Source organism: Capra hircus, chromosome 25 (assembly GCF_001704415.2).
Source record: "Capra hircus breed San Clemente chromosome 25, ASM170441v1, whole genome shotgun sequence".
NCBI lineage: Eukaryota > Metazoa > Chordata > Mammalia > Artiodactyla > Bovidae > Capra > Capra hircus.
In genome coordinates, this window is record NC_030832.1 from 35779811 (window position 1) to 35795817 (window position 16007).

Below are 16007 nucleotides of genomic sequence, written 5' to 3' on the forward strand. Positions count from 1 at the left end.
GCAGGGCTTCCAGGCAGAGGGAACCGGTGCAAAAACAATGTGGCCTGCTCACAAGTGCAGGATCTGCTATGCCTGGAGCAGAGCTTGTGTGTGTGTGTGTGTGTGTGTCTCGGGGGCTGGGGGAGGGTTGGGGGTGTGAGGTGGTGAGGGGGCGGCCTAGGGGCGAAGCCTGGGGCCACAGCCTCATGCTGAAAGGTTCTGGGAGTCCCGGAGGCTGTCAACCAGGAAGTGATAGGGTTGCTCTGAAGGAGAAGGAAGAGGATCACCTAAGCAGGGATGGGCAGGTGTGCATGAGAGCCTTGGGAGGTTGGGGCTCATTCCAGGATTTAAGAGGTTGAAGGCACTGGAGGAATCTGTGATCAATAGCCAGAGCTTCCTCTTTACCAGTCCTGCTTTGACACCATGATCTTTAAATACACACACATACACATCTCTGCTACGTAGCACAGATTTCCCGTTATACGGATGAGGCACAGAGAAGCTACAATGACTCATTCAAGGTCACCCAGGTAAAAGATGATGTCAGGATTTAAATCCAGCTCTGTCTCCTTTCAAAATCTGGGATGTGTCTGTTTGGTTTTCTCTGCTACTCTCAGCCGTGTCCCTGGAGAGGAGGCACCAGAGAGGCAGGGGGGTGGGGGGTGCAGGGGGTGGGCAGGGTGTCACACAGCAGAGAAGCCAGGGGCAACAAAGAGGAGCAGTGCATGTGCCCAGCACCCCCAGAACTGTTGCTTCACAGAGCAAGGGCAGCTGTGAAGCTTGCCTGGAGGCGGCTGACATGCGAGGGACTGGACATCACTTGAGGCTGGGCTCCTTCAGCCTGGGACCCTTGCTGGAGGTGCTGAGGATGGAGTGACAGGAGGGTGGCATCTGGCTGGGCATGAGGGAGCCACAGATTCCAGGATGGGACCAGGAGATGGTGAGAGGTGAGGAGAGTCAAAAGCCTGGAAGCAGGGGGCACAGACCTCCCCCCAGAGCACCCCATCTGCTCCTCACACTCACTCCTGCCCTTCCACCCAGCCACTCTGGTTGGCGATAATATTCCCAGAGCAGGTTGGGGTGGGGGAAGGCTTCGTGAGATCATGGAGATGGTGATTTGTAGAAGCAAAATGCTGTGCAAATAATTAGTAGCAAAGAGAGCAGGGGCAGAGTCTGACAGATCTGGAATGTGGACTACTCCACTTTTGGGCAACAGAACCTCTCTGGCTCTCAGCTATGATCAGTGTCCCTGTGCTCCCCACCACCCCTCCTGAGTCGTGCACATACGTTCGCAGTCCTTCTTTTGACCATCTGGTCGTCGGTGTCAGTTTCATTTAAGGAATTACTGCATTAAATTGATGGAGCATTTAGTAAAACCTAATTAACATCCAGACTGAGTTTTTCCAAGGGAAGGGAGATCTGTAGAAAATAAAATACCCTAATAATTTAAATTCCACTGTATTCAAATAAATACTATCCGGCTGAATATTGCAAGCTGGATAAATTTAGTTCAGGAGAAAAATAACTATTAGAGTCAGTCTATTCTCACAGACAAATACTACTTCTAATCTTCATTCAAATCACCTCTCCTCACTTCTTCACATTTATTATGTGAGAAAACAGGCACTAAGAGAGAGATGAACTGACTTCATGAAGGTCAAGGTCACTGGCGAGTCAGGCCTCAAACCTCAGCCTTACAGCTCTAGGTGCAGGGCTTTTACCTTCACATCACAGCTGCCTGCCGGTGTCCTGAATGGGGCCGGGACTGCGAACACACAGAATTGAGCCTCTTCTCAATCAGTAGAGAATGCTTTTCATTTATACGCCAAGGTGTTAACTCTCCATCTCTCCATCCATTCAACCAGCCATTCATCCATCCCCCCATCCACCCACCTAGCCATCCATCTATGCGCCCATCCCTTCATCCACCCACCTAGCCATCCATCTATGCGCCCATCCCTTCATCCACCCACCTAGCCATCCATCTATGTGCCCACCCCTTCATCCACCCATCCTCATCCATCCGTCCACCTACCTACGCGTCCATCTACATGCCCACCCCTTCATCCACCCATCCATCCATCCCCATTCATCCATCGTGTCCTGAGCACCTGCCACATGCCAAGCACTGTGCCATGTGGGGGTACAGATCTCGCCCAACTGTTAAGCTCCATGAAAGGCGCATCTGAGGTAATTACCTAAAACCACATACTGGGGTCTAGTTTAGGTCTAATCTGGCACAGAGTAGATGTTCAGCAAATAGTTACTGAAGGGAAGAATGAACAGGCAGACCCTGTCCTCCAGGAGCTCATGGTCGCAAACAGAGCAGAGGAGCAGTCCAGGAGCGCAGGTGGCCCTGGCTGAGCTACAAGATCACTTTGGTGGCTCCCTCAGTACAGGCTCCCTGACACAGACCTTGTTTCTCCAGCTCTTAGGGAGCAGCGAAGTACAGTGGGCCCGTCGGAGGCTCCTGTGGGCACTGGTACTGGTCCCTCTGTCATGTGGGACCTTGAATTCCAAACCTGTGACTCTCTGATCGCTAAAGCCTCGGGCTCTGAGTCAACTTTGCCAATGCTATTGCTTTACTAATTTGTTCTAGAGTTCTTTGAGCTCCCTTTTTCTACATTTCAACTTCATTTCAACAAACATTTCCCAGGCACCTACTGTGTGCGAAGGCCCTGGGAGACCAGCCCGGAGCCCTCTGTGGTCTTGTTCCACGGCAGGGTCTGCTGCCACACCCTCAGGGAGCCCCACGTCCCAGGGCGCCTGACGTGGGTCCTCCAGCAGAAGCCAAGGTAGGCTGGGGAGGGCCTGTTGCACACGGGTGCGTGCTGTAAACACCCACAAACTCTGCCGATGGTTACTGAGAGGATGTTAAAAATAATTATCTGCTGAAAATATTAGATTTGCTCTGGATTGTTCATTACATACAATGGCTTAATAGGACTTTTATTGAATAGCTGCAGAGCTCTGGGCCGAAATCAATTTGCCGTACCCTCGGAATCTTGATGTATGCTGTTGACTTCCCCAGTGTGCAGCAATTTGTAATAGCTTTGGTGGGCTGTTGTTTTCAAAGCTTCAGCTCCATCACAAGCATTTATTTCTGACCACAAAATTACATTTATTCAACAGAAAGCAGCTCCGGGTCTTTAAGAGGTTAACTTCTGGAGCGCTTGGCAGCGGTCCAGCCCCGGCCCGGGCGCGGCGGGCGCGATGGCACGGGCAGCGTGGCGGTGGTGGCAGCGAGTGCCGGGCGGGCGGCCGTGATGAATGGGCTGCTGAGCGCGCCCCCTCCACGTGCGCTCGGCTCGCTCCCTGGCTTCCATAGATCACGGGCTTAGCCTCAACGTATCTGACTGAAATTGAATTTGGCTTCTCTCTCAACCGTTCATTTCCTATGTTATGCAAGGTTATATCCTTTTCTGCATGAGCAGAACCAAACCAGCTGCAGCTTTGCAGGAGAAAATGTGTTTTCAATTAGGAAGCTGGCCTGAATATTGAACCGCAGTCCTACTGCTCCCCTAATTGAGCCATCATGGAGTGGGCCTACAGGAAGATGCCGCAGCCACTGGGCTGTCGGGTGTCAGCAGAAGAGAGTTAAAACACACCGTCATCTCCCCCTGCCATGACTCTGGCCATCGCCACCACAGGCACCCCACTACCAGGCACGCAGAGAGGCCCAAGAGTCTGAAGATGGCCATGCTGGCTGAGAAGGAAGTTCCTCTGGAAACGAGACAGGACAGCCGCTTTTGTTGACCTCCAGCCAGAGCCGGTCGTGTCCTCAGGGTGCCCGGCCTGCCCTGCACTCACCTGCTGGGGACCCTGGGCCATGAACCGGCAGGTGTCTTTGATGCCCTCCAAGTGAGGAGGCTGCCTTATTTTTCTCGTGGGTCACTAGGAACCTGGGGCAGAGCCGAAAACACAGAACTTGGTGAACTAGGAGAAGGTGAGCAGAAGGGGATTTCAGCTGAGAATAAACACCCCCCTCAACCGGCTTGGTCTAGCAAAGAGGGCAATATACAGTCAGGGAGAAGACGCAGGTCCTCAAAAGGAAAAAGTTAGCAACGGGCTGAGGTGGTGTGGAAAAGGAACGAAGGAGGCCAACTTTTAGTTCTGTCTTAAAGGATGGAAATGATTTTTATAGGTGAGGAAGAGCAAAAGGTTATAATAACGGAGGCTGTGACTTTAGGAAAAGGGCAGAAGCAGGAAACCACAGGCATGTTCGGGGACAGTGAATAGACCAGCCTGGTAGGAGCAGGAGCCAAGGACATGACGCCTGGAAATACATTCTAAAGCTCAATCACGGAGCTGCTTACACATGGATCTGAGGTGCTTGAGTGGGCACCGAGTCCCAGAACCTGACCTAGAGGAGCTGTCCTTGGGGGACGCCTAGCCTGTGGGTCTGACAACCAGTCATGCATCAGAATCAGTGGGGACTTTGTAAAATGACAGATTCTTAGCAAACTCCACCTCTGCTGCGTCTGTGGAATCAGAACCTTGGAGGGAGGAGCCTGGGGAGCTGTATTTCTGGAAACATGTGGGTGCTTCTCAGGCAGCCAGTTGAGCCATCTGAAGACCATCTTTGGGGAACCATCAGTCTGGTCCAATCTTCTCGACTACCAGCCCACCCGCTGGTACTTAATGTGGTACTTGCTGAGTACAGGCATGATGGGGACATAAACGTGTGTGCCACACACAGTCCCTACCCTCTAGATTTCAGAAGCATGAGATTTAGTGTAGGGCCAGTTAAACTGTGTTCCAGTAACTTAAAAAAAAAAAATGGCAGAATGTCTTCAGGCTCAAAATCACAAGACAGATACAAACGAAGCTCTACCAGAGGTGGGGAGGGGTATTCTGGAATGACTCAGAGGCCTTGGCATTTGGGTTGGGCCTTGAAGAATGGGGAAGGAGCTGATGACACCCCTGACAAGTGGTCCTCTGGCCTTTGTGTGAACACTCCCAGGAACGGGAAACTCACTACCTTGGATGGCCATGCGTTCCATTTTGGAACAGATCAAGTTGCTGGAAAATGTCCCCTCTTCTGTTCTGCTGCTGACACTCAACCCACGCTTCAGGTCACTGAGTCACACCAGATTTCAGAGTCCCAGGGCTCCCTGCCGACTACCTCGGTTCAGCCACGCACTTTACAGAAGAGCAAAGTCAGACAGAAAGAGGCCCGGGAGCCGCCTGAGGTCACAGGAGACTGAGCGGCAGTACCTGGGCCAGCGCCCAGGGCCTCTGAGCCCCTGCAAAATGTTCCTGGGAGAAAAGCACTCGGACACCCTGGCTTTATTTAGCCCTGGCCTTTAGATCTGGATGCTTAAATACATGACAGGGCAACAGATCCGGGCCACGGGCCACCCCTGAAACTCTGTCACTTTTAACTAACTCATGAAATAGTTATCCAACTTAATCCACTTCATCTTTTTTTTTTTTTATTAAATCTGTCAGACAGCCCTGCAAGTGTGCACAGCCCTTTGCTTTCCGCGGTACTCAGACTTTCTTGGATGACAGCCTTTCAAGGCAGCTTTTCCTTGTGACCTCTGAGGTCCCACCCACCCGACCCCCACTGGCTGCACAAAGGGTCTGCACACAGTCATGGATATTTACGTCTGTGGGGACCAGATCAGATACAGGAGGAGCTGGAAGTGGGGTTGGAAGGGGAGGGAGCCCAAAGCTGTGTCTGCCAAGCACTTTACACTAAATGAACACCAACTGTCCTTGTTGAAGACCAGGGAGTTGACTGAGACGATGGAGGGGCAGAAGGCACCACCTCCCCACTCCCCAAGCACCACCACTGGAGAATACGGGCTGGGGGGCAAGCAGCCCAGCCGCGCCGCTGTCACCCGGGTGACGGTGGGTGCTTTGCTTTCCCCCGCTCTGGGCTTAGCATCCTCATCTGTGAAGTGAGGCTGTTGCTTCTACCCACCTATCCAGTGGGGACCTGGTGCATGCTCCCTGGGGCCAGGAAAGGGGACACAGACGAGGCCAACACAGGTGGGAAATCTAGAGAGAGTGGTGGAAGTGAAAACTCACACGCACAGAGGGAGGAACCCTGAACAGAAGAACAATGCGCTACAAGAGAAACAGTAAGGGGGCCTCGGTTTGGACCGACTGTCAGAGGAGACCACTGTGAGGGCTGACACCTGAGGTGAGCCCTACAGGATGGGTAGGAGAGGGCTGGGCAGGGGCGCTGGGAGGCAGGCAGTGGCCTGGCCAGAGCACCCGAGGCTGAGGGCACCAGGAGGCCCTGCAAGGCCATGGGCAGGGAAGGACTGAGGCTCAGAGGAGAAGTCGCAGGGGATGAGGAGGTGATAAGAATAGAAACAGAGATCAGTTAGGGGACCACTGCAATGGTCTCCATGACAGATGACACAGCTTCGGACAAGCACGTGGGAGGTGACGACAGTGTTCTCTGGAGGAGGGACGGAGGAAGCGGGGGTGTGGGAGAGAGGAGGTGTCCTGTAGTGATCCCCGAGAAGGTAAGGGCTGAAGGAGGAGGGAATTTCAACAGGTATGAGCCGGAGAGGGGAGGTGGCTGTGGGTTAAGAATTCTTTCCTGTGGAGAACTGCAAGGTCATGTCACACAGAAGGTCTCATAGGAGCTGGAACTCCAAAGAAAAGACCGAGTGAGAGACACCTGAGTTTTCAGCAGACAGATCCTCAGAGAAGATACAGCAAAGAAGGCCGTCCTTCAGAGGTCTGAAGGAAAGGGAGGAACAGCCAGCCCAGGGAGACTGAAAATCCACAGGCAGAGAGATGAACGGAAAACTCAGTGGGCAGAGCATCATGGGATATCAAAAGAAGGGGTTTTCAAGAGGGCTCAGGTGGCCTGAATGTCACTGGGGGAAGTGAGCTGAGGACTAAAAGGGCCAAGGGAGAGCGGGGCAGAGGCCAGACCGGGTGGGTGGGTGCCCAGAATGGACGGCTCTCTAGAGAAGCCTGGCTGAGAGGGCTGGGGGAAACAGGAGTCCCCCTTTCTCCCTCCTTCCCTCCCTCCTTCCCTCCCTCCTAGGATGTCACGTGCCACCACTTGTAGGAACACTGCTGAGACAATCCAGGAACTCGCAGAGACTGAAGGTACAGCCCAGGGGTCCCTGCAGGACTGCAGTTCCTGAGAAAGTAGGAGCTGGGCTCCAAGCCCATGGGAAGGGGCATCTCCCCCTCACAGCAAGAGCCAAAACAGAAGATAGATACAGCTTTGGAGATCCAGTGCTCAGTTGCTCGGTGTGTCCAACTCTTTGCGACCCCGTGGACTGTAGTCCACCGGGCTCCTCTGTCCGTGGGATTTCCCAGGCAAGAATACTGGAGTGGGCTGCCATTCCCTCCTCCAGGGGATCTTCCCTGCCCACGTGTGGACCCATGTCTCTTACGTCTCCTGCATTTGGCAGGTGGGTTCTGTACCGCTGCGCTGCCCAGGAAGCTGGAGATCTAGTGACAAGAAAGGTAAGGGTGCAGCCACTTCTTGGAATCATGAAGCCTGGGCGAGTGTCCCACAAATGCCATTTGGAACATCCTCTCAAATGTGCTTTATTATAGAAGAGAAATGCAAAGTGGTAGAAGAAAATAATATTCAGCTTCTGATGTGCAAGAATAGAATTATAGAGCTACTGCCTTGTAAGCACAGTTCTTTGTTTTGGAGAGAAGTAGTTCATCCTTACAAAAGAATACATAAATCACACACAACGAAATGGACACCTGTAAGTGAGGACATTCCCACAGCCCTGGAAACCTCCTCTGGGCCTGCATGCAGTAAACCCCATTCTGGATTTCCTGTTTAACCTTTCCATTGTGCTTTTATTATGTAATGATAAAATTGTATCCTTAAACAGCTCAGTACTGCACAGTTTCAGGTTTCACTCACTTTCCCCTGCTGTGTTGTATTCCACTGTGTGACAACACTCTTTACTTACTCTTCCTGCTGCTGATGGAAAGCGGGTTGTTTCCACTTGTCTACCATCTGCAAACATCCCTGAACTTGTTTCCTGGGGCACGTGTTTACATTTATTTAGGGTGGAGGATACCATTTATACCTGGGAGTGGAAATGTTGTTTCAAAGTACATGTACTTCTTCAGCTGGAGAATCTGATACCAGACTGGTTTTCAGAAGGGTTACACCTATTTATGATCTTATCTGGACTTTCGAATTTTGGCCAACGTGGTAGATGTGAATAAGGTGCATTTAAATAATTTAAATGAGGATGGTGACTTCAGCCACGAAATTAGAAGACGATTGGTCCTTGGCAAGAAAGCTATGACAAACCTAGACAGGGTTAAAAAGCAAAGACATCACTTTGCCAACAAAGGTCCATGGGAGAAGGCAATGGCAGCCCACTCCAATACTCTTGCCTGGAAAATCCCATGGACAGAGGAGCCTGGTAGGCTGCAGTCCACGGAGTTGCTAAGAGTCAGACACGACTGAGCAACTTCACTTTCCCTTTTCACTTTCATGCATTGGAGAAGGAAATGGCAACCCACTCTAGTGTTCTTGCCTGGAGAATCCCAGGAATGGGGAGCCTGGTGGGCTGCCGTCTATGGGGTCGCACAGAGTCGGACACGACTGAAGCGGCTCAGCAGCAGCATGGTCTTCCCAGTAGTCATGTACGGATGTGAAAGCTGGACAATAAAGAAGGCGGGGTGACGAAGAGTTGATGCGACAAAGAGCTGATGTGTGCCGCAGTCCATGGGGTCACAAAGAGGTGGACACGACTTGGCGACTGAACAACAACAACAAAATGATTTTAATTTGCATTTTCCTGATTATATGGTTAAGCATCTCTTCATAGGTGCATTGACTGAATGCTTTTCTCTTCTGAGAGTGCTGTTCATGTTTTGTCCATTTTCCTGTTGGCGTGTTCGTCCTTTTCCTGTTTGTCAAAATTTATTTCTATTTATTTATTTTTGGCACATGGGCTCTTCTTTGCTGACCCAGAGTTTTCTCTGGTTGCTGTGAGTGGGGACTACTCTCTAGTTGTGGTGGCTTCTCTTGTTGCCGAGCACCAGCTCTAGAATGCAGAGGCTCAGTAGTTGCGGTGCCTGGGCCTCAAAGCTCCGGCATGCAGGACCCTAGTCCCTAGACCAGGGATTGAATCTGTGTCCCCTGTATTGGCAGGTGGATTCTTAACCACTCAAACACCAGGGAAGTCTTGTGTCTTTTTCTTATTAACGGGTAAAACTAAATATATATATATATATATATATATATATATGTATAAATATATATATTTTTTTCCTGAGTACTATTCCTTTGTCAACTATGTGTGTGGCAACTATCTCCTCCTGGTTTGTGAGCTGCGGCCAAGGACACCCCCCCATAGGACTGGTTCACGGTAGGCCCGAAGGGGCAACATTCACATCAGGGGCATTCGATGTTTATTATGAAAGAGGTTCAGATAGGTTTGAATCTTTGTGCTGATAAGTTTCCAACAGATAATGAAAATGTCTTTCATTCTTCATTTTCATTTTTCCCTTTCCTAGTTCGAAAACGATGAAACTGAGCTAGCAGCCCGGGGTTCACCTTTCACTTTATTTAGGCTATCTTTCCATGGGGAGAAAAAGGAAGCTTTTACTTTAAAATTTTAATATAGTTGAATGTAACAATGTTTTTCTTTATGGTTTTCTGCGTAAGAAATCCTACATAGCCCCAAATCATCATATTCTACACTTTCTTCTAAAAGATTTAAAGTTTTACCTTAAGTCTGTATCTGTAATTTGCGTTTGCATATGATGTGAGGTAGGGATCCAATTTCATTTAATTCCATAAGGATAACCAAAGGTCAGAGGACCTTCAGTAAGTCTCCTCAATAAGGAGACTTATTGAAAAGACCCCCCTTACCTCACTGATCTGCAGTGCCATGTCTGCAATATATTTGGCTTCCGTATGTGCACAGGTCAGTTCCTGATTTCTTTACTATGTCCCACGGGTGTATTTATCTGTACCTGTGAAAATCCCATGGACGGAGGAGCTTGGTAGGCTACAGTCCATGGGGTCGCTAAGAGTCAGACACAACTGAGCAACTTCACTTTCACTTTTCACTTTCATGCATTGGAGAAGGAAATGGCAACCCACTCCAGTGTTCTTGTCTGGAGAATCCCAGGGATGGCGGAGCCTGGTGGGCTGCCATCTATGGGGTCGCACAGAGTCGGACACGACTGAAGCAACTTTGCAGCAGCAGCAGCAGCAGTGCCAATTACTGTAGCTCTGATAATATGGTAGGGCAAATTCTCTGTCTTATTCTTATTTACTATTATCTTCATCATTATTGGGCCTCCCTCATAGCTCAGTTGGTAAAGAATTCACCTGCAATGCAGGAGACCCTGGTTCGATTCCTGGGTTGGGAAGATCCCCTGGAGAAGGGGTAAGCTACCCACTCCAGTATTCTTGGGCTTCCATTATGGCAAAGCTGGTAAAGAATCCACCTGCAATGCGGGAGACCTGGGTTTGATCCCTGGGTTGGGAAGATCCCCTGCAGAAGGGAAAGGCTACCCACTCCAGTATTCTGGCCTGGAGAATTCCATGGACTGTATAGTCCATGGGGTCTCAAAGAGTTGGACATGACTGACGGACTTTCAGTTTCACCATTATTGACCATTTGCTCTTGCATATGTAAATTCTGGAATCAGCTTTTAAGTTTCATAAGAAATACTGTTGAAATTTTGATCGAAACTACTATGACTCTCTATTGTCAATTTGGGGAAAATTGATCTTTTTTTCATCCTAAGATTTTTTGATGTGGACCATTTTTAAAGTCTTTATTGAATTTATTACAATATTGCTTCTGTTTTATGCTTTGGTGTTTTTGGCCCTGAGGCATGTAGGATCTTAACTTGCCAACTAGAGATCAAACCCACACCCCCTTCATTAGAGTGAAGTCTTAACCACTGAACCACCAGGGAAGTCCTTAATGTTTTTAATAATAGTGGGAATTTCTATTCTTGAATAACGTAACTCTCTACATTTAAAATATTCCTTAATATTGTTCAATAAGAATGTTACACTGTTCTCCAGAAAGAGTTCCTGTGCACTATTATATTTATTTCTAAGTATCCTTTACTTTTTTGTTGCTATCTGCAACAATATCCTTTTTCAGCTTGCTATTGATGCAGAGATAGGCAATCACTTTTGTCTATTGATTTTGTATCTAGCAGCCTTGTTAAATAATTGAGACTCACTTGAAAAATGACAGTTTTATTTCTTCTGATCCAATATTTGTACTTATTTCTTTTTCTTGTCTTCCATGCTAGCTAAGACTTTCAGTACAATGTTAAATAAAAGTGGTAATAGTAGACATTTTTGTCTTGTTCCTGATTTTATAGGGAATGTTTTAAACATCACTGAGTATGATGATTGGCGTAGCCTTTGATAAATACCTTTTCCCAGGTTAAGGAACTTCCCCTCTTACTGCTTTGCTGGTAGGTTGGTTTGTTTGCTTTTAATCATGAATGGATGTCGAAGTATACCAAATTCTTTTCCTGTCATACTTGAGATTTTTCCATTTTAATCTGCGAATGATGTTAACTTGTCAATAACTCTGTTAAACCAGATTCTTGGGATACATGGAACTTGATGGAGTCAACTTACTAGTACCTTTTTAAAGACTTCTGTGTATCTACTCATAAATAAGGCTAGCTTTAATTTTTCCTTTCTCACACTGTTCTTGTCTGGTTTTGGTATGAAGGGCTACTACGCTAGATTCATAAAGTGAGTTAGGAAGTGTTTTCTTTTTCTGTTTTCTGAAGGAAAAGAAGTTTTCCTATTTTGTAAAAGAACAGAACAGTTCTATGAATGGTTGATAGGATTCTCCCATAAAACTGTCCAGGCCTTGTGGGAATATTTCTGCAAGTTACAAGGCTATTTGGGTTTCTACTTTTTAAATCAACTTTGGTACATCACAGTATTCTAGAAATTTGTCCATTTTGTCTAGGTTTTTAAATTTATTGGCATAAGACAGATCATAATATTCCCTTATCTTCTCTTTAATCTCTCTGTGCTGCAGCTGAGAAGTTATCCTGTTTTTATTACTTACCGGTTTTTTTCCTTTATTTAGGAAGGTGGTTTGTTTCTGGTAGTAGTTTGTTTCAAAAAATCAACATTTGGGCTGCTTCTCTCTTGGGTCTTTTTATTTTTCATTCATTTAATTTATAAAGTGAAAGTTGCTCAGTCGTGTCCAACTCTTAGCTACCCCATGGACTATACAGTCCAGGGAACTCTCCAGGTCAGAATACTGGAGTGGGTAGCCTTTCTCTTCTCCAGGGGATTTTCCCAACCCAGGGATCAAACCCAGGTCTCCCGCATTGCAGGCGGATTCTTTACTAGCTGAGCCACCAGGGAAGTCCATTTTAATATTGTTAATTATATTTTAAAATTTCATTCTTCCACTTTTCTTTGAGTTTATTCTATTGCATTTTTATAACTTTTTAAGCTGGATGCTAAGCACATGCATTTTTAGTCTTTTATTTCCCCTCTAGTATAAGCAACTAAGTTAGTTCTTAAGTGGAGTTTCCTCCCTGAGGACACGGGTTAAGTATCTAGCTCCCCTAGAGCCAAGAGGAGTAGGGCTTTGAGCCAGTTCCTCATCCCCAGACCTCTGTATGAAGACCCTTCTTAAGGGAGAGGAGCAAGGAGCTGGGGCCGACCATTTGGAAGACTTAGCATTTTCTTAGAGTGTGAACATCACTTCACTGAAGGGACTATCTGAATTATTGGACTAAACTAAGCCTTAAACTGGACTGATACCCCTATCCCCGCCCCTGCCCAGCCGGGCTTATGAAACACAAATTTAGGTATTAAAGTGAAAGTGTTAGTTGCTCAGCTGTGTCCAACTCTTTGCAACTCCATGGACTGCAGTCTGCCAGGCTCCTCTGACCATGGGATTTCCCAAGCAAGAATACCAGAGTGGGTAGCCGCTCCCTCCTCCAGGGGATCTTCCTGACCCAGGGATCAAACCTGGGTTTCCTGCAGTGCAGACAGATTCTTTACTGTCTGAGCCACCAGGGAAGCCCCACATTTAGGTATGCTGCTGCCGCTGCCGAGTCGCTTTTAGTCATGTCTGACTCTGTGTGGCCCTATGGACTGCAAATCACCAGGCTCATCTGTCCACAGAATTCTCCAAGCAAGAGTACTGGGGTGGGTTGCCATGCCCTCCTCCAGGGGATCTTCCCAACTGGTTCAGGGATTGAACACGAGTCTCCTGCATTGCAGGCAGATTCTTTACCACTGAGCCACCAGGGAAGCCACAAAATTTAGGTAAAGCCATAAATAACTATAATTTCAGTATGAGTTAAACTTGATGACTCTGTTATAACAATTATGAATAACCATTATGACTATATGATCCCAAACATTTCCATCAAGGTTAACAAATCATTATTTACTAGTTTCTTCTAAAGGTATTTCTCAAGCGTGCCTTCCGGGGTCACTCTCACCTTATGAACGGCAATAGATCCTGGAGAAAGGACAGAGGCGAAGTGCTTTTAAAACTGCCTCCAAGGAAACCTGGCTGTTCCATAGCTTATCAGTAGCCACTCTGAGAGGCCAAACACTTTTTGGTTCTCAGTTGCTGCTGGGGACACAATGGCTGATGGACAGGACAGCACACAGCAGCTGCCTTCACACATTATACAGACGAGAGGGGAACCGATACAGATGGCAGGTGGGTCTCTGGCATGAAGAGAAGCTCGGAGCCCATGGCAAGGCGGGACTTGACCTGTCTTCTAGGGCTCAGGGAAGACTCTCCTTGAGAAAGCAAGCTGGGTAAAGAGGGTAAATGCAGAGCGTTTTGGGAAGCAAGTCAGCCGTGCAAAGGCTCAGGAGCTGTCAGTGAGGGCCTGGGCCTGGTGGAGATGTGGGACGGCCGTTGATCCTGAGACAGGAGTGAAGAGGTAAGTGGACTCTAGAAAGGTGAGCAGTTACTTAGTCACGCGGGTCCCACAAACCACAGGAAGGAGGGTGTCTGGGTTTACAGGAGAACAAACACCTAAGGGTGTAAGCAGCCCCCTGGCCAGGCTAGCATTTCCCATGACACAATAAAGGAGTGTTCTCGCCGGAACTCTAAAGGCCTCTGTGAATTTCACACTGTCGGAAAACTTCATTTTTATTTTATTTTTTTCTCCTGGGGATCTCAAGAAAGAAAGCTATCTATACAAATTCTGAGGCAAAGATCACGTTTCACTAACCCGGTACTTTCTTCCAGGGGGAGCTCAGACACCTTGGGATGAACTCTAAGAATATATCCGATAAATAAACTTGTAGCAGCAGACCCTAGAGTGATGGGTATGAGAACAAGCCTGTAGTTACCAGAGAAAGCGGCTTTTTCAAATACCAATGGATCTTGCCCATCTAAGCAGCAGGACACACTGCCTCTGGCCCCGTCTGCGTGAGTGGTCCCCACGTGCAGTTACTTGCTCCTATGCAAGCTCAGAAACAAGCAGGATTTAGCTCCCTCCACTCAAATCAGCTTATTAGAAAGCACACATTGTTTAATATAAATATAGCAATTAGCAGAGGCTTGGTAGATATTAAGGGTGTTATAAAAATATTTACTTTTCAAATAGCCTTAAAAAAAAATCAGGCAAATAGGAAGCCTAGATGTCTCACAGACATTTTAAATGTAATTTATACTGCCAGAACTAAATCCGTCGCCTCATCAAAATCTGGGATAATCTACACAACTGGCTTAGATTCTTTAAAAAAAAAAAAAAAGTCAGTAACAAAGATGAGGGCATGGAGAGAGTGTCTATATTAAAGGAGAAATGCAAATACCCCCTAAATGTAATGCAGAGCAGTTATAAGATATTTTGGGGGCAACTGGGGAAAAATGATTTTGGGTAGAACATTAGATATTATGAAATTCATGGTATTTTCCCAGCTGTGATATACAGGGTTAAAGTATGACAGTTACAGAAACTCAGTTTCATTTGAAATGCCCTTGAATTTAGGAGATGCCCATGCAGCTAAGGGCATAACCGCCTCCACTCTCTGCAATTCCCTTTCAAACGCTGAGCACAAGTGGAGGGGGGGGGGTGGAGGGGCGCAAGCATGGCATGAAGTTCACAGGTGAGGAGTCTGGGTAAAGAGGGCTCAGCTGTTCATTACCCCCAGCCTTTCTACTAATACTTGTATGTAGATTGGAAATTGTTCAGAAAGGAAGGAAATGCAAGCAAATAACAGAAAGAGCACCCTGAGCTATTTCAGCCAGAGAAACACTAAGCGATGGGTCTCACAAAAGCTGCTGAGCAGGTAGGAGAGATCAGGTCACGTGTGGGCAGGCGTAAGGTGACGGCTTTACTGAGAACGAGGGTGCGGAGATATAATTCTGAGGGAAGGGCAATTCAAGCCCTTCCAAGACCTGGGCTACTGATGTCCTTCTGTGTCTCATGGAGCCAAGCACGGGGCGGGGGTGGGGGTGGGGGGCGGCTTCCTGCGGCAGGAAGTTATCAACAGGGAGAGGAGCCCGTCTGCCTGGCTCTCAGATCTGCAGCTGCCACAGCTGCAGTGTGGCTGCTGCTCCCACGTGTGTCCCTTGCTGTCCTGCAATCTCCTCTGCAGCCTCTGCTGTCACCTGAGTGCTGAAGAGTCTTCCCAGTGGCGGCCCTGGTCTCCTGCTCCCCAGCCTCCTGCGGGACCATCTGCCTGCCTGCTCTCATCTCTCCTGAACTCGCCCCCTCATCTCCTCACATCCTGCCCCTTCCCCAGGCTCTCTGAGAGTTGGGAAGTTGCAGGAACACAAGATTTCTGAGATCCCATCAGCATGGGTTCTTTAGAGCAGGGGTCCCCAACCTCCAGGATCTAATGCCTGATGATCTGAGGTGGAGGTGATGTAATAATAATAAAGTCACAATAAATATAATTTGATTGAATTATTGTGAAACCATCTCCCCCATCCTGGTCCATGGAAAAATTGTCATCCGTGAAACTGGTCCCTGGTGCCAAAAGGTTGGGAACTGTCCTCACAAATATTACAATACTATCATTCCCACTGGAGGGGCAGAGAGGGAATAATTCCCCCACATGAACACCACTTCTGGTT

General features: G+C 48.0%; 1 protein-coding gene across 7 annotated transcripts in view; it reads right to left on the reverse strand.

Annotated features, from left to right (window-relative positions):
- CUX1 (cut like homeobox 1) overlaps nucleotides 1-16007 on the reverse strand; it is a 361373-nt gene that overhangs the window by 171218 nt on the left and 174148 nt on the right. The window lies entirely within an intron of this gene.